A 15,665-nucleotide genomic window follows, 5' to 3' on the forward strand; every position below is an offset into this window, starting at 1 on the left:
CTCCTCTATGCTTGTTTGACAGTGATGCTAGAGCAGCCAGAAGTACGGGAACAAACGAGGCATGTCGCAACCACTTCTTCATTAGGGCTCTCAGCCCTAAGTAGGTCATACTCTTGAAGCTCTTCACAAGCCTTCTTGCCCTTCTTTGGACCTGCTCCATCACCTCCACATCCTTTCTCAATTGAGGTGCCCAAAACTGAGCACAGTACTCAAGGTGAGGCCTCACCAGTGCTGAGTACAGGGGCAGGAAGGATTACTTCCCCAGACCTGCTCACCACACCATTCCTGATACAAGCCAGGATGCCATTGGCCTTCTTGGCCACCTGGGCACACTGCTGACTCATATTCAACCGACTGTCCATCAGTACACCAAGGTCCCTTTCCGTCAGGCAGCTTTCCAGTCACTCCTCCCCACGCCTGTAGGGTTGCCTGGGGTTGTGGTGACCAAATTGCAGGACCCGACACTTGGCTCTATTGAAACTCACACAGTTTACCTTGGCCCATTAATCCAGACTATCCAGGTCCCTCTGTAGTGCCTTTCTCCCCTCAGGCAGATCAACACTCCCTCCCAACTTGGTGTCATCTGCAAACTTACGGAGGGTACACTCAATCCTCTCATCAAGATCATTAATAAAGATGTTAAATAGAAGCAGCCCGAGTACTGAGCCATGGGGGATACTACTTGTGACTGGCTGCCAGCTGGATTTAACTCCACTGACCACAGCTCTTTGGGCCCGGCCATCCAGACAGTGTTTCGACCAGCGGAGTGTACACCCATCCTAACCATGGGCAGTTGGCTTCTCCATGAGGATGCTGTGGGGGACAGTGTCAAAGACTTCACTGAAGTCCAGGTAGACCACACTGACAGCCTTACCTTCAACCACTAAATGGGTCACTATGTCATAGAACAAAATCAGGTTTGTCAAAAACATAAGCAGTATCTACCATTCATAAACCCATGCTGATTGGACCTGGTTCCCTGGTTGATGTTTAGCTGATCCATGATGGCTCCCATTCCATAACCTTCCCCTACACCGAGGTGAGACTGATATGTCTGTAGCTATCAGGATCATCTTTCTGGCCCTTTCTGAAGGTGGGTGTCACATTTCCAGTGATAATGAATGAGGACAGGAGAGATCAAGGAAACAGAAAGAAAAATGATGAGAATCAGCACTGAGAGTTGGTGAAAAATAAGGTGCCTAGAAAAATAGCTAGGGAAATGCAACTATATTGTATAGGAAGGTTTTCATCATGCAGAACAGGTGTTTGAATCAGATTAACCTGATTCTCTCATTATAACAGATACTTCTTTGATGTCTGTCTCCCTGCAGGACCTCAGCAAGTTACTAGACAGAGGAGTCTGCTTCAGTCATAGGACTCTTCTAGATAGTCCGGAGTTCACTACTGTTCCGAGCAATTTAAAAAGGAAAACAGATACTGTTGCTAAACAAATTTTTATCACGGGTGAAGAAGAGCTTATGAGCAATAAGTTCTCTCCACTGGCAGTAGATCACCTTTAAAATGACCCTTCCTAAACTTATGATCAGAGGTCAATGTTGTTCTTCATGTAACATGTCCAATTTACTTACTACTTCTCCTCCTCTACATAAAAATTATAGCTATAAAATCTTCAGTAAAATTTTAAGTTGTAACAGTACCAATCCAGTCTTGCTCCTCAGACAGATCTATGAGGAACATTTTACTATTCTTCCCTGCTGGTTTGTTGTAGGTTCCTTTTGTGGTGTTTATTATCATTTTCTTTAAATTCGTATAGTAATGGCAATGGAAAAAAAAAAAAAAAAAAAAAAAAAAAACTCAGCACCAGCCTTATTGTATCAGTTTCTATTGGCTCCTATGTTGTTAGTTAATCTTTGCTGTTGTGAGCCTAAAAACAACCCTGAGTTTTGTGGTACAGCTTTTCTTTTTCTTATTTAATAGTATCATGAGACCAAGCTCCCATCCAGAGGCAACTCATATCCACTGACCAGAGTGATCAGTAGTCCACAAATCACGGCAAAATTTAATCTGCAAGGATGAAGACCATATACCATGTTTCCTAGCTAAAATATGTCTATTTGGCAGCTCCTGCAGAAACTTTCCTTGCTAGAGGACAGATTGCAGTAGTTGGTAAACAATGGATCTGAACATTCCATGTATAATTAGCACTTTGGACACATTAAAAATAATGGTTAACTTCTAACAACAACAACAAAAAAATGCAAAACAAGCTTTAATTGACATGAATTTGCCTAATTTGTGGTTAGAAAACAGAGAACTGACAAGATTACAAAATGTCAAGTAACCAAAAAGGATTAGCAGAAACGTGTAAGGAAAAAGTGTTTATCCATTAAAAGCCTGGGTCTACTAATTATTACAGTTCTCACAAACCTTCACTTTGCTAGTCTGGAAACTACCAGAAAAGTATATAACTAATTTTATTCTTTCTAAAATATGCCCCCACTCAATTATTGGTTCCAGAACACAGTCCCTGAAATACTTTTTGGAGGTGTGCATCCCTGCATGACAAGTTTAAGCCAGCACGCTTGCCTTTCTTACCTTTCTTGACCTTTTATAGCCCAGGTGCACTTGAGTTCCATCAGCCTGAGCAACTTAAAACTGAACTTCTAATCATATTCTGGAATTGCAGAATAGTTAGGTTTAAAGGGAAATCACAGAGATTTTCTGATATAAATTGCTTCACAAGTGAGGGTCAACTTTAAACTCAGAGCCAACTTCAGTGTTAGCTCTTGGAGCTCATACCTAGCAGGAGTCTTTCTTCCTGTAGTCTGAAGGTGAGCATGAAATTTAGGGTCAGCTCAGAATTAAAAAGGATCTACTAAATACAAAGTCTCAACCTCTCTTCTAAAGGCTGTCAGAAATACTGTGTTTGGTGTGGATGTAGCAGGTGAGGTCCAGTAGAAACTCACATGAAACTGAATACTTCATCTCAGGTATGTAACTTCCCATGTAGCTAGCATATTCAAAGAAGTAGTAACCATTATAATCATATGAAAACAAAACAAAACAAGAAGGTTGGGTTAGACCTCTGGATATGACCGAGAGCATTCCTTGTTTAAAGCATGATTTGACAATGCCTGTGATAGATTTCTTCAGTTTTCTCAGTAGTCAGTGTAAAAGGGTGAAAGATGGGGCAGAATTCAGGCTTCAGTCACTCTTTTCTCTCCTGATGACTTTGCTCTCTTATTTCTGTCTTCAAAGCCAATTTTTAGAGACATATAAATGTAAGAAATGTATATATGCATATATATTCAAATTTGTGGATATACCCAAGTTTGTGGTCCCAACTTCTTCCCAGAATTCCTGCTTTCTCTCTCCAAAGGTGAAGAATAATCTGAACCTTGAAGGAATATATATAAAAGTCATAATTCCATGATCTTTTACAGTATTTTCTAGGATGGAAATAAAATAAAAAGCTTGCCTAGAGACAATGCATTGAAACACAGTGATATCTCCTGAAATGTACTCCAAGACAACCCAAAACTTCATCTTGTTATGATAAGAGTTAATCTTGTACTTTTCTAGCATTGGAAATAGGAGTTGTGTAGAACAGTAGCCTTAATACCAAAGTCCAAACTTCTTTATAGAATAATTTTAGATCCAGACTGGCAATATAATTCTAATGCAACTGTGGGCTCTAGTATTACATTCTTATCACAACACTTGGGAAATTCTTGGCATTCTTTCGGGATGTATTAGTACTGAATTCTGTTGTTTTACATTTAAAGATGAAGGCTTTCCTCAAGACAAATGTAACTTGGTTTTTCGCTTGTTTGTAATTTTATCTATTTTTTTTAAGCCAGTCAGAGACATTAGAGTGGGTTCCTCAACTGTATGTATAATATATTAAATATATATATATACAATATAAAATGAACTTTAAAACAGAAGACCCAGAAGTGTACACATAACAGCAAGTCAGCTTTTAAAACAAAGAAATCTCTTCTCAAGTCAACTACTTTTAAGTATAGTGGTTTAATTTACACACAGAAAGACCCTTTAGGGAAGAAAAACCTTGTAGAAGCTGACTGGATATATACTTCTTTATTTCTCTTCTACTTCCCTGTGGAATTATGAATTTATTTTCTTCAGAGTGAAAAGGCTTTTTATGAAGTTTCTTCTGTTAAATTGATTTCTTTAGCACTAATAAGCAGTTTTTAAAGAACAGACTTTGAAATATAACTTTCTCCCTCTCAGTAGGACATTTTGTATTCATCTGCCCTACAAAAACAGCCTGCTGTTAAGGATTGATTTTTTATTTCAGTAAGCCACATAAGACAAGTCCCAAGTTTACCATGGTGGTCTGGAAGACAAAGTCATTGAGAAACAGCAAGTGAGAGTTCCACCCAGGGGGGTGTTGCTGCCTTCGCACTGGAGGAAGATATATTTGCACTTATATGATAAACTACCCACTGCTTTAACAGTCTTAATAAAACCCGGAAATAAAAGCAATTCTCAGCAATTCTCATTTCCCCACTGTTTGGTTTCACTGTTGGGAACTGGAGGTCTTCAATGCCATTCTTGTGCTTTTATGATTTCTCAGTTTGTGTACCCAAATTGCTAGTTACCATCCGCGACAAAATCTAAGTGAAAGTAATCATGGAAATGGGTCTCATCCACAGACCAGGAGAAACAGACAACTTCTCAGACAGAAAGCAACCACTGGGTACTGTCCACAGGATACACACAGACAAAATAGTTACTGAAAACAGCGTACAACTCTTCTGCTGTCATGCTCTGTGCTTTTCTGACCACTGGCTATGTGCAATGTTTTCAACTATCTCCAATTTTTTTTATTTTCCTCTAGTTCCCTTTTAATTCTTGCTTCATACTTACCGTGAGAAAAGTCTACAATGAGTCAAGTCACTCTCCCTTGCAGTAATCATTCCTGAGTGAACTCAGTGTGTCCCTCCATTCTTATGTAAGACAAAGCTTTGTTAACGCACATAACTGCACAATGGTCTTCTTTGATGACTGCAAGTGGTCTGACTTTGATCATATTGCCCCGTTTCTCCAAGCTATAAAATAAATAACCAAGCAATAAATAACAAAAAACTTATCATCAAACAATATATAATCTAAAGAATAAAACAAGGGAATGGCTAGGCATTTTAGAAAATAAAAAAATGTTTAGCAACTATATATTGCATGTGATGGCTTGAATCGCTACTTAGTAAGAGAAGAAAAACAGAAAAATTAGTTTTCTATATGTGAAACCCAAAGAATTGTAATAATTCTTTTAAAATATTTAATTACATTGAGAAAAAAAAATTAGATGAAAAATATTTTTCTTATATGAAATTAGATCATAAATTATTGTCTACTGAAAAATAAACTGAAACCAGAGAACCATTTTAGTTTAATTTCTGGGTTTATTTGCTTTGATTTTACGAATATTTAGTTTTCCAACATTATAAAAATTAAACATACTCCTTTTTGAAACAGTATGCTATAGTTAGCCAATATAACATAAACAAAAATAAAAGAGCATCTAAAATCAAACAAAATATATGCATAATAGCACCATTTGATGGGGCAAATTCTCGATGGAAAAACTATCTGTTGATTTCAGGCTTTGTTTTCTGAAGTGGATAAGGTCATGATTTTGACTTTGAAGATTTCTGATTCAGACCCTTGTCTGAACACGTCAACAATTTCAGACAGCTGTGAATAGCATGATGAAGCAACTCAGTTCATACACTGAAGTAATTAAGAATGCTTAATTCATTCATAAATACAACCTCTTTCCTGTTTTCATGTGTCTCCTACTTGGCATCTCTCCTGTAAGAACTAGAGTGGTTCCTGTCACTGCAGGGGCCTAGCACTGCCATGAATAAATAAATATCCAGCAGTGTTCCTGTAGAGATTGTTTAAGAGATACTAACCACTGGTCTTGGATGCATAAAGTGAAGTTACATAAGAAATGAATATTAGAAGAAATTAAAAATTTAAAGTGGGTAAGTAGTGTGATCTGCTAAAATGGATACACCAAAAAATAACCCATGTTTTGCTCATGCCATATATTCCTCTGGCCTCTAGGCATCTCACTTTTAATTTCTCCATTTCCGAGATTACAGTGTGTGATGTCATAGTTGCATCTCTCCCTCTTTCATCACTGCTATTAGAACTCATCAGTTGCAACAGGTTCTGAGTGCTCACATTGCTATAAACTGTTATCAAAACAAAGAGCTCTTCTTGCTCTTATTAGCAGGGAAGCTTCCTGTTGACTTCCTCATAAGAAAAGGCAGTTCCTAAAGATTTGTCATGATAATGGCAATTCTTTATCCACTCAATATCTATTTTTTAATTACATATGACCTCAGAAAGCCCGGTTACTTATAAAAAAGAAGACCTGGACTTGCAGTAATGTTGAACGGGATGACAGGAGCTGCAGTGATTGTCTTGTCCATCACCTTTTCCTACAAAGTGACTAACCATACCTCTCAGATACTTGTCAAGCCTGATTTTAAAAGACTCCAGCGGTAGGCTTTCATGACATTCTCAAGCAATTTTCTCCAGAACTTCACTGTTCTTACAATTACATTGTGATTTTATGTTTAAACTTAATCTCTTTCCAGAAGCAAGTTCTGTTCTTTTTGTCTAATTCAAAATGAACACAGTGAAAAGGTTATTGAATTTTCAGTAGTCTCCTTTTCAGGTATTTAAGACTGCCATCATTTCCCAGTTTGTCTTGCTTTTCTCTAGGCTCAGTAACACTTCATTCAATCCTTCTTCAGAAGCCAAGCTAATTCATGACCTGTCCTCACCATCACTGGATTCTCCAGACTGCCTCTGATCAGTTTATTTTGCCAAGTAAGAAAGGTTGTGTCAAAACCTGTTTTCTTCACTGGAGCTCTCACCAGTACTGCTGAGCAAACTTAAAGCTTTTGAGTTCCCAATGAGGGTGCATGATGTCATTGCAGAATTCCATGGAAGCGAGGTGGTAATTAAGCAGTATTACTCCTGTGACCAAATCTGTCCTAACGATTTGCATGGTGCAATAGGAGAAGATCTGAAATTGAGATCCCAGTGTCCAAACTGTTCTGTATGAAGGCACATTACTTCTGATTAGTTCTAGATTGATCACAGGGACTATATACCTACCAATGCTTGCAAAACATGCAATCTTTGTGTCATCCAAAAGTATTCTATTTTCCATTTTAGCTGCTCTGTGATGCACACAGAGTCACATTAACTAGAGCATGTACTGTAAAAGTGCATTACTCATCTGAAAAAAAATAAATGCAAGCACATCCAGTGATGTTTTTTGAATGTGCATTAGGATTCTTAAAATAAGCATATCATATATTCATTATGGGATGACTGAGAAGCTTAAAGTATGAGTTAGACTAGCAATTGAGACATGTTCAGAATGGTAAATGCAGAAGGCTAGATTCACACTTCTTTTTTTCTGAGTGAAGGATTAGTATCAGAAGAGGAAAATAGGTTCTGTTATGCTTTATTTTGGTTTCTGCACTTTTACTAGATTTTGTATAAGTTTCAGAATGTTGAACACTAACTGCAATCAAATTAAAATGTGATTATATGTATTCTCCATGAGACATTTTGGTAAGACTGGGCTCTTGAAGGTGCAGTCTCATAGCTGTGCAACGCTAAATCTTTCCTGCTGAGGATGCAAAGTTAGTAATACAATTTGAAGATAAAATAAGTCATCAATTTCTGGAAACTTGAATGAGATCCTTATTTGAGAAGAAAATTTTATCCTTTGAGATATCACTTGCAACTCTAAAGTGGAGCACAGCACACATCCAATTTTAATGCATGGCAGTGGGAGATAATTCTTAACTTTCTCTTGAATTTCTTCTCAGTACTTCATTGTCTTAATTCCTGGAGAATAACACTCTTCCAAATACAGGGTACTTCTCAGAGTGAATGATAATTAGTTACCTAGGAAACAAACTTGTCAAGCTACTAGTTTTCTGCTCTGCTTTCCCTGAACTCTTAGAGACAACATAATTTCAGAGGTAGCTCTTTAGTACATTTAAGCAGAAACCAAACATCCTTGTTGTCATTCCTTTCAGTTATGGTCTTCAAAATATGAAAGTCCTGTATCTGGAATTATTAAGTCTATTTGGTAAGAACTGCATGAATTTAATCTTATGGAAATGCCTGTTTCAAGGATTAAAAATTAGGATTATGTTTTTTCTTTTATCTAGTTACAGGAAAAGTTAAATGGAATATGTTCCTTGCATGCTTCTCTTAACCTCTCACAGATGAAATCACGTAGAATAGAAGGTAGAAGAGGATGTTTCAAAAAAAAAAAACAAGCACAGTAACCAGGGTCATTCAACCTAATGGTTCAAATGAAGAAATCTGATAAAAGATACTTTGCAATACTACAGAAGTTCCCCATTTCATTGATAGGCTTTATTAAATAGAAATAAAATAGCATGAGTTTTGTTGAAGAGAAAATGAACTTGGGCTAAAGTCAGTGCAAAACCCGCTACTGCGATAGTTAACATTTCAATAAATATGAACAAAATTTGCAGCCAGAAAATAAATGCTTTTGGCTATCCTTTCCACTTACTACGGCTCTGTAGCTCCAATTTATTTGCAGTTGTTAGTTATCATATTGTAATGTGCTACATTTCATTGACTTTATTAACTTTCATAACCTTAACATTAGCTCTTCTAAATTCAGATGTTGAACTGCTGTTTTCAGGTCAGCTAAACCAAGTGTAGTTTATGACAGAAAATTATACATTTTACAGTTACTTTCAGGGCCAATCATGGTTATTCCTAGTGACTTAATATTAGAGAGTATAGCTGTAGATGCTATTTGAAACTGTATTTATGAAATCAACTGTCACAAGTGTTATCAAAACTTGTGGGTATTAAAAACTGTTTATTGCATTTTGAGCTTTACTCCAGAAACACAGTGCCTAGAAATTTTCCCGAGAAACAAAATTCCTACCCAATTTCCTAATTTTGGAGGTTGCCAAGATGTGACTAGCAGAAGAGTTAATACATTCCAAGACTGAATTAAATCTGGTCTATCTCACGCACAAGTTGCCACCTTAAATCATTCATTTACATTTCAGTGATTAGAGTTTTCCTAACTAACCTCTACTTTTGACAATTATTCACTACCAACTGGCTAATGATAAAATTCCACGTATGCATATTCAAAATCTCTGAGCTCATACTTGTTCCTCTTGCTCTGCGTTGGTTACAGATGGTTTTCATTTTTGTCTTACAGCTATTGCTGTTAACTACCATGTCAGCGCTGTCTTCTACATAGTCTGTGCTCCCAAGACCTCTCTGAACTGTTGTGGATAGTATGGAAGGATGAAAAGACTAGCACTGACTGCACCTGTTTACTTGCTGAAGGGCATCTGAACAGTTTCTACTCCTTAAGATCCAGGCCATCCACACTCTGTCTGGTATTTAGGCAGGAGCTGTGAGAGCTGAAGTTCCTGACAGCATTCCTTCCTCTTCCCTTCCTCAAAGTGGAGGAGGATGACCTCATCTTCAACTGAATTCTCCTACAGGTGAGAAGTTGTTACCTCTAAGTTATAGTGCTCTGTAACCATATAACGACTTGCAAATGTGAGCAGCACTTACAAGATTCTTTATTTATCAGATACATTTGGAATATTGTGTTTCATAGACACTGATGGAGGGGGTGAGTGTCTTTTGAGGAGCTGAGTACAATTGTCAAAATAATAAACCAGAATATGCAGGAACTTTGAGTGCATCTGTCTTGAAAATCTGAATTGCAAGTCAAATATTCATACTTGCATCCAAAGTCTTTCTCAAATACTGACAGGAGTATTCCATGACTCATTCACATTTATTGTCTTTCATGAATGTTATTTCTAATGGAGGTCATCTGATGTGAAGCAATCAGGTGATATTAAAGCTAACACATCATCTGCAAAGTAATCTTTGCAGAGCAACATATTCCTAGTATTAATGCCTACAACTAATATTGGAGGGTAATTATGATAAATGTTAGTATCATTGAGTTAACTGTCCATATTGAGTCTAGTGATAATGTATTCTTAGAATAAAGACCAATTTATTACACTGATGTTTCACCTTCTATGACCAGGAAAGGCTATCTATGTATACATGGATATGAGAAAACTACATTTGAACGTGGAGTTGCACTGAATATCTTCCAAAGGTAAAGCAAAACACTTGTCAAAATACAACTCCTGGAACTGTAATTAATCCAAGACAGAAGTCCCACAGGTTTTTAGTGTAGTGGAAATTCTGGATTGGCATTAGCTATTGACCAGGATCTTGATTCAGCCTCCATCTGCTGACTAACACAGTAGCATAATATATAAATATATTTTTTTAAAAAGATGAAATAAATGATATAAATTAAGTATATAGTTGGAAATTCAGAAATGTGCACAAATATATCTTTATCTTAGCTGAGACCATTTGACACTTATTTAGAGAAGTAGTAAACCTGCAGCAGACATCCTTCTTAGGCAAGAATTAATCTCACAGTTTAATACAACTGTTTTCCTCCAAGTGATAATTAGTCCAAACTATGCAAACCACTCACAGAGAGCAGAGGAAGTCTAGAAATGGTTTTCCAGTGAACACTGTGAAACTAGAATAAAGAAACTCTTGTCAGAAATTTTAATGTTTTCTTTTCAACTTAGACATGCAGTGTTGACAACCTTTCTATCTAAGTTTTAATGGAAAAATATGCCTTTGAGGATAAACACAAAAACAGTACAAAATATGACTAGAACACAGACAAAAGCCAGAACGCCACCCTATTAGGTTCCCAAATGTCAACTAGATCTCATCACACTGGGCTAGACCATCCATACCCTTGTGACCAAATAAGTCTAAGCATTTGGGACAACTTTTTTTTTTTTTTTTTTTTTTCCTGACTGGAAAATTCCATTTTCGTTGAATAAGTATTCAAGAAGACACCAAATGACGTTTTCTGATTTGAGACACTGTGCATATGTTAAAACCTATTACAACTGGTTCTTCAGCTCAGATACAGTGCCAGTCTTCTGTGTATATGGACTCATTACAAACTTCCAGTCTCTTAAGAGCAGCTACCAGAATGGTCCTTCCACACTTAAGAGAGGAGTTCTGTACTAAGTAATCCCCTCATCCTGTCTCTTGGAGTGCAGTTTTGTTTGTTTGTTTGTTTGTTTGTTTGTTTTACATTAGGAAATCTGTATCTCTTTATTATTTTGATGTCCTCATAGTTTATGCTCCTTCTGGTAGACAACAAAATATGCAGTTCAAATATCTACTTCCCGTACATTGTTTGCTTGTCTGTCTTTGCATCCATCATCTCTGTTGAGAGGGAAATAGCTGCTTTTTTGAACTACATGGAAAGTCAGTTTTTTTGAAGTTACCTGGCCTTCTACAAAAGGCTCATAACAAGTGTGAGTGTGTTTTGTGTATCAGTGTGCATATTTCATTTAACTGACACTACAGACACAGAGTAGGGCTTCACTGTTGCTGGAATGATTTTTCAGTTCACTCTATACTCCTGCTTAGTTCTGATTCTTTTGTTATCTTCTTACAGAGATCTAGGTGATAATCCTGAATATTAATTTTATTCATTGCAGTGTGTTTTTGGCTCATTTGAACACGTAACTTGTCTTAGAAGAATAATTTGCTGCAAACTCCAAATAATATTTCATTCAAGTTAAGAATACAGTACATCATTACCATGAAAAAAAAAACAACACATTTTTGTTTATTTTGTACATAGATAAATAACTTGGCAATGCTCCATTCTACAGTAAGGTTCAAGGTAGGTCTGAAGAATAACACAAGTATTGTGAAATTCACAGTAAACTGGAGAGAACTTTACTTTTGTCATTAGCTCATGAAAATAAACTTTGTTTCTTACACTGGAATTTTGCTAGTAAAAGCTTTATTTGACAGCATGTAAGCATGCAGTTTGCATGGAGCTATGCATTATGAAATCACAACATAAAAGAGCACCCCAAAGGTATATTTTATTGTGTTATTAAGTCTAACTGATGTCAGACTCTAGATGAGACACATCACCATGAGATATTTAAGAAGTGGTTTTCCTGATACCAGGTATTGGCAATTCTCGGTTCTTAATGACTGTGGTGTTCTTTTGGGGAATACATGCTTGGGAAGTCAACAAATTTGTCTGTTATGTACTGTGCTGTGAAACATTACTGACAGCCATTTAAACCTGAATGCCAGCAAGTATTTGATTCCAAAGCTATCCAATCATATTTTGCTCATGCCAAAAGCTGGTGAAAAGTTCATCTGACATAAAGCCTTTCTTCAGTGCATTGATAGTGTGAGTCAATAAGGCTATCAATATACAGACTTTCCATCTGTGTAAAATCTATGATATGATAATAGACTTCCATATTATTGTTTGTATCTCATACATTAATAGGCAATTTTTGAAACTTTAAGAACTTTTGCCTTTTTTGTATTTTATTAAAACATGGTATAGGTCATGCTTTCTAGGGTGTTCTCAAAACTAGAGATTATCTGTTCCTAAAATAACTCTAGTAATTACTCTGGTAATACCACCAGAATACTAGTAAGATTCCAGAATTTTATTATTATCAAGTGATATCATGTCCCTAACTTTTGCTGTATATATTCTTGGTCAGAGGAAGATAAGAGAAAAAAAAACATGTTTTGTTATTTTAGGACAACAACAAGCTGAGTGGTGCAGCTGACATGCTATGGGAAAAGGATGTCATCCAGTAGGACCTTGACAGGCTTGGGAGGTGGGCCTGTACAAATACAATGAAGCTCAACAAAGCCAACTGCAAGGTCCTGCACTTGGGTTAGGGTAATCCCAAATATTAAAACAGGCAGGGTGATGACTGGATTGTCAACAGTCCTCAGGAGTAGGACTTGAGGATGTTGGTGGATAAGAAACTGAATAAAAGCTGGCAACACAAGCTTACAGTCCAGAAAGCTGACCATATCCTGGGCTGCATCAAAGGAAGTGTGTCTAGTAGGTTTAGGGAAGCAATTACCTTCTCTGCTCTCATGAGAAATGGCCTGGAGTTATGCACTGAGCTCTGGAATCCCCCAGCACAAGAAATACATGGACCTATTGGACATGCCCAGAGGATGTCTATGAAGATGATCAGTGGGCCAGAGCACCTCTCCTATGAAGCCAGGATAAGGTTGTTCATCCTGGAAAAGAGAAGGTTCCAGAGAGACTTTGGAGCAACATTCGAGTACCTAAAGGGGTCCTAGAAGACATACAGGGAGAGATTACTTATCAGAGCTCATAGTGATAGAATCATAAAATGGCTTGGTTTGGAAGGGACCTTAAAGATAATCTAATTCCAGCCTCGCACTAGATCAGGTTGCTCTAAGCCACATCCAACCTGGCCTTGAGGGGGTCCAGGGGTCAAGCATCCACAGCTTCTCTGGGCAGCCTGCTCCAATGATTCACCGCCCTCTGAGTGAAGAATTTCCTCCTAGCATCTAATCAAAACCTCTCTTCTTTTAGTTTAAAACCATTCTCCTTTGTCCATGTCCTATCACTATCAGATCACGTAAAAAATCAGTGTCCATCTTTCTATAAGCAGAGAAAGACCAATTTTAAAGAAAAAAAAAAAACGGTAGGTTGAAATCAAACATTAGGAAGAAATTATTGGTGAGGCCCTGGCACAGGCTGCCCAGAGAAGCTGTGGATGCCCCATTTTTGGAGGCATTCAAGGCCAGGTTGGATGAGGCCCTGGGCAGCCTTTTCTGGTGGAAGGTGTCTATATCCATGGAAGGAGGGTTGGAAATGGACTACCTTAAATTCTCCTCCTTCTATGATTGAAATTGACATGCTTTCTTTCACCACTAATAAACATGTAACTTAATTTTCATGCAATTTTAATACAGTATTTGGGATTTTCTTTGCTTATTTTTTATTGTTCTCCTTGTTTGTATATTTGTTTGTTTTAAAGAGATTTCTTAACTCTGGACTCCTCTGATTCTACCCTACTTTATATATATATATCTTATTTCAACAAATTGTCATTTATGAGTTGAGAGTATCGGAATTCTGAAATTCATTTTACAAAAGTCTTCAATCCTTATATAAGGAAGAAAAAGTGTTAGACTGTGAATGTGAGAACATGATATATTCTGATATTAGCATCATTCTGCCAGTGACCCATTTTTACAAAACAGTATTGTGAGTACACACTATCCCTTTGTATCAGCATCAAGTTTTTCTTCTCAGGGGTAGGAGATAATAAATAATTTGTTTTAAATTTTTGAGGTTGACATTGTTTAAAATTATACAGAAAGTATTTGGATGTCAAAAAAAAAAATTATGGAGAACTGACACCACATTTGATGCCAATTTGTGTATAAATTCTGGAAGAGATAATAGTTCTATTCATTCTAGAATGAGTCGGTAGACGATGGGTGGAGAAGCTGGGATTCTGCAGAGATCACTTAGTTTAGCAAATTATTCAAAGATATTTATTGTGTATATACTCTAAAAGATGTTTTAGGAATCTATTAAGGGATCAGAGGAAGAACAAGAGGCAACAGAAAGTGATTTAGCATTCTTGGTAATGTTCTAAGTTTCCTTTAGCCATGAGAGAGAGCACTTTTAAGCTGGTCAAAATGCAGTTTCTTAGTTCTGCTATTCAAGATTTGCTGTTTCCTTCAGGTGCCGTAGGTTTTATGTCTTACAGAATAAATCTTAAGCTTAACTACAGTGATCACACTTTCAATTATAGATTTTGAGTACACTTGAAATAATTGGTTCAAGGAGGCTGAGGTATTTCATTTTGCTTAGCAAAATATTCACCACAGCTTGGAAGAGTAATATTATTGTAAAACCTTTTCTTCAGACATCACTTTTAGTGATTCAAGCATGAAAACAATGTTGACTTCCATTATATGCCAGCCTTGTTGACATGGTGGTTGACACAGCCTAAGAAAATATAAATTGTCCATATGGGAACACCTCCCTGTGCTGAGCACATTTAAGAATGTTGGGTTTGGTAACGTATAATTATAATGACTTATTTTCCCTTCTGTGGAATTATATTATGTAATTTTCCATTTTTTTCCCTGGGAGAATAATTGCCTTAAAATTGTGATGGTCTATAGTTATACCTGTTCTCTGTAGTACACTTTTCCTGATGAATTTATCAGCAAATTACTTTATTACTGAAGCAGCCACATAGAGATTCTGAAACAGTGAAAGAGAAAAATAGTTTAGCCGAAGTACAGGACAGTAGGAGTATTACTGTAATCAGTTAAATTCCTATTAGTGTTCAGTATTTTGTGTGTATATATATATATATATAAAAGGGGATGCCCTCTGTTAAGATAAATACAAGTATATATTATATGAACTGTAGAAGGCCATTTAACTTGGAATTAAGCTATTCTTGATTCCATAAAAACAAACAAACAAACAAACATATTTTTGACACTGTCAAATTTAATTTCTGAAGAAATTGTAAGGAATATAACATTTTTAAAAAAAATCTTAAATTGAATCCCATTATTTATCATTTTCTGCTTCTACTTTTGTCCTTACCTTTTATGTTTCTGCCTTGTAGCTGGAATTTGTGTAGCTAATGACTGAGATGAACAAATGTAATAGCCACGTTGCTGGCTCAAAGACAGCATATGAAAAGCATATGTTTTGATCAACTTCC

General features: G+C 36.6%; 1 long non-coding RNA gene across 5 annotated transcripts in view; it reads right to left on the reverse strand.

Annotated features, from left to right (window-relative positions):
* Window positions 1-559: 559 nt before the first annotated feature.
* LOC112533636 overlaps window positions 560-15,665 on the reverse strand; it is a 62,716-nt gene continuing 47,610 nt past the window's right edge. For all 5 annotated transcript variants that reach the window (XR_003078048.2, XR_003078047.2, XR_005842619.1 and 2 more), the window contains 2 exons: window positions 4,855-5,036; window positions 560-3,358 (listed from right to left, as the gene is read on the reverse strand). This is a non-coding gene — a long non-coding RNA (uncharacterized LOC112533636). The remainder of the gene's footprint in view (window positions 3,359-4,854; window positions 5,037-15,665) is intronic.

This window comes from Gallus gallus, chromosome 1 (genome assembly GCF_016699485.2).
Source record: "Gallus gallus isolate bGalGal1 chromosome 1, bGalGal1.mat.broiler.GRCg7b, whole genome shotgun sequence".
NCBI lineage: Eukaryota > Metazoa > Chordata > Aves > Galliformes > Phasianidae > Gallus > Gallus gallus.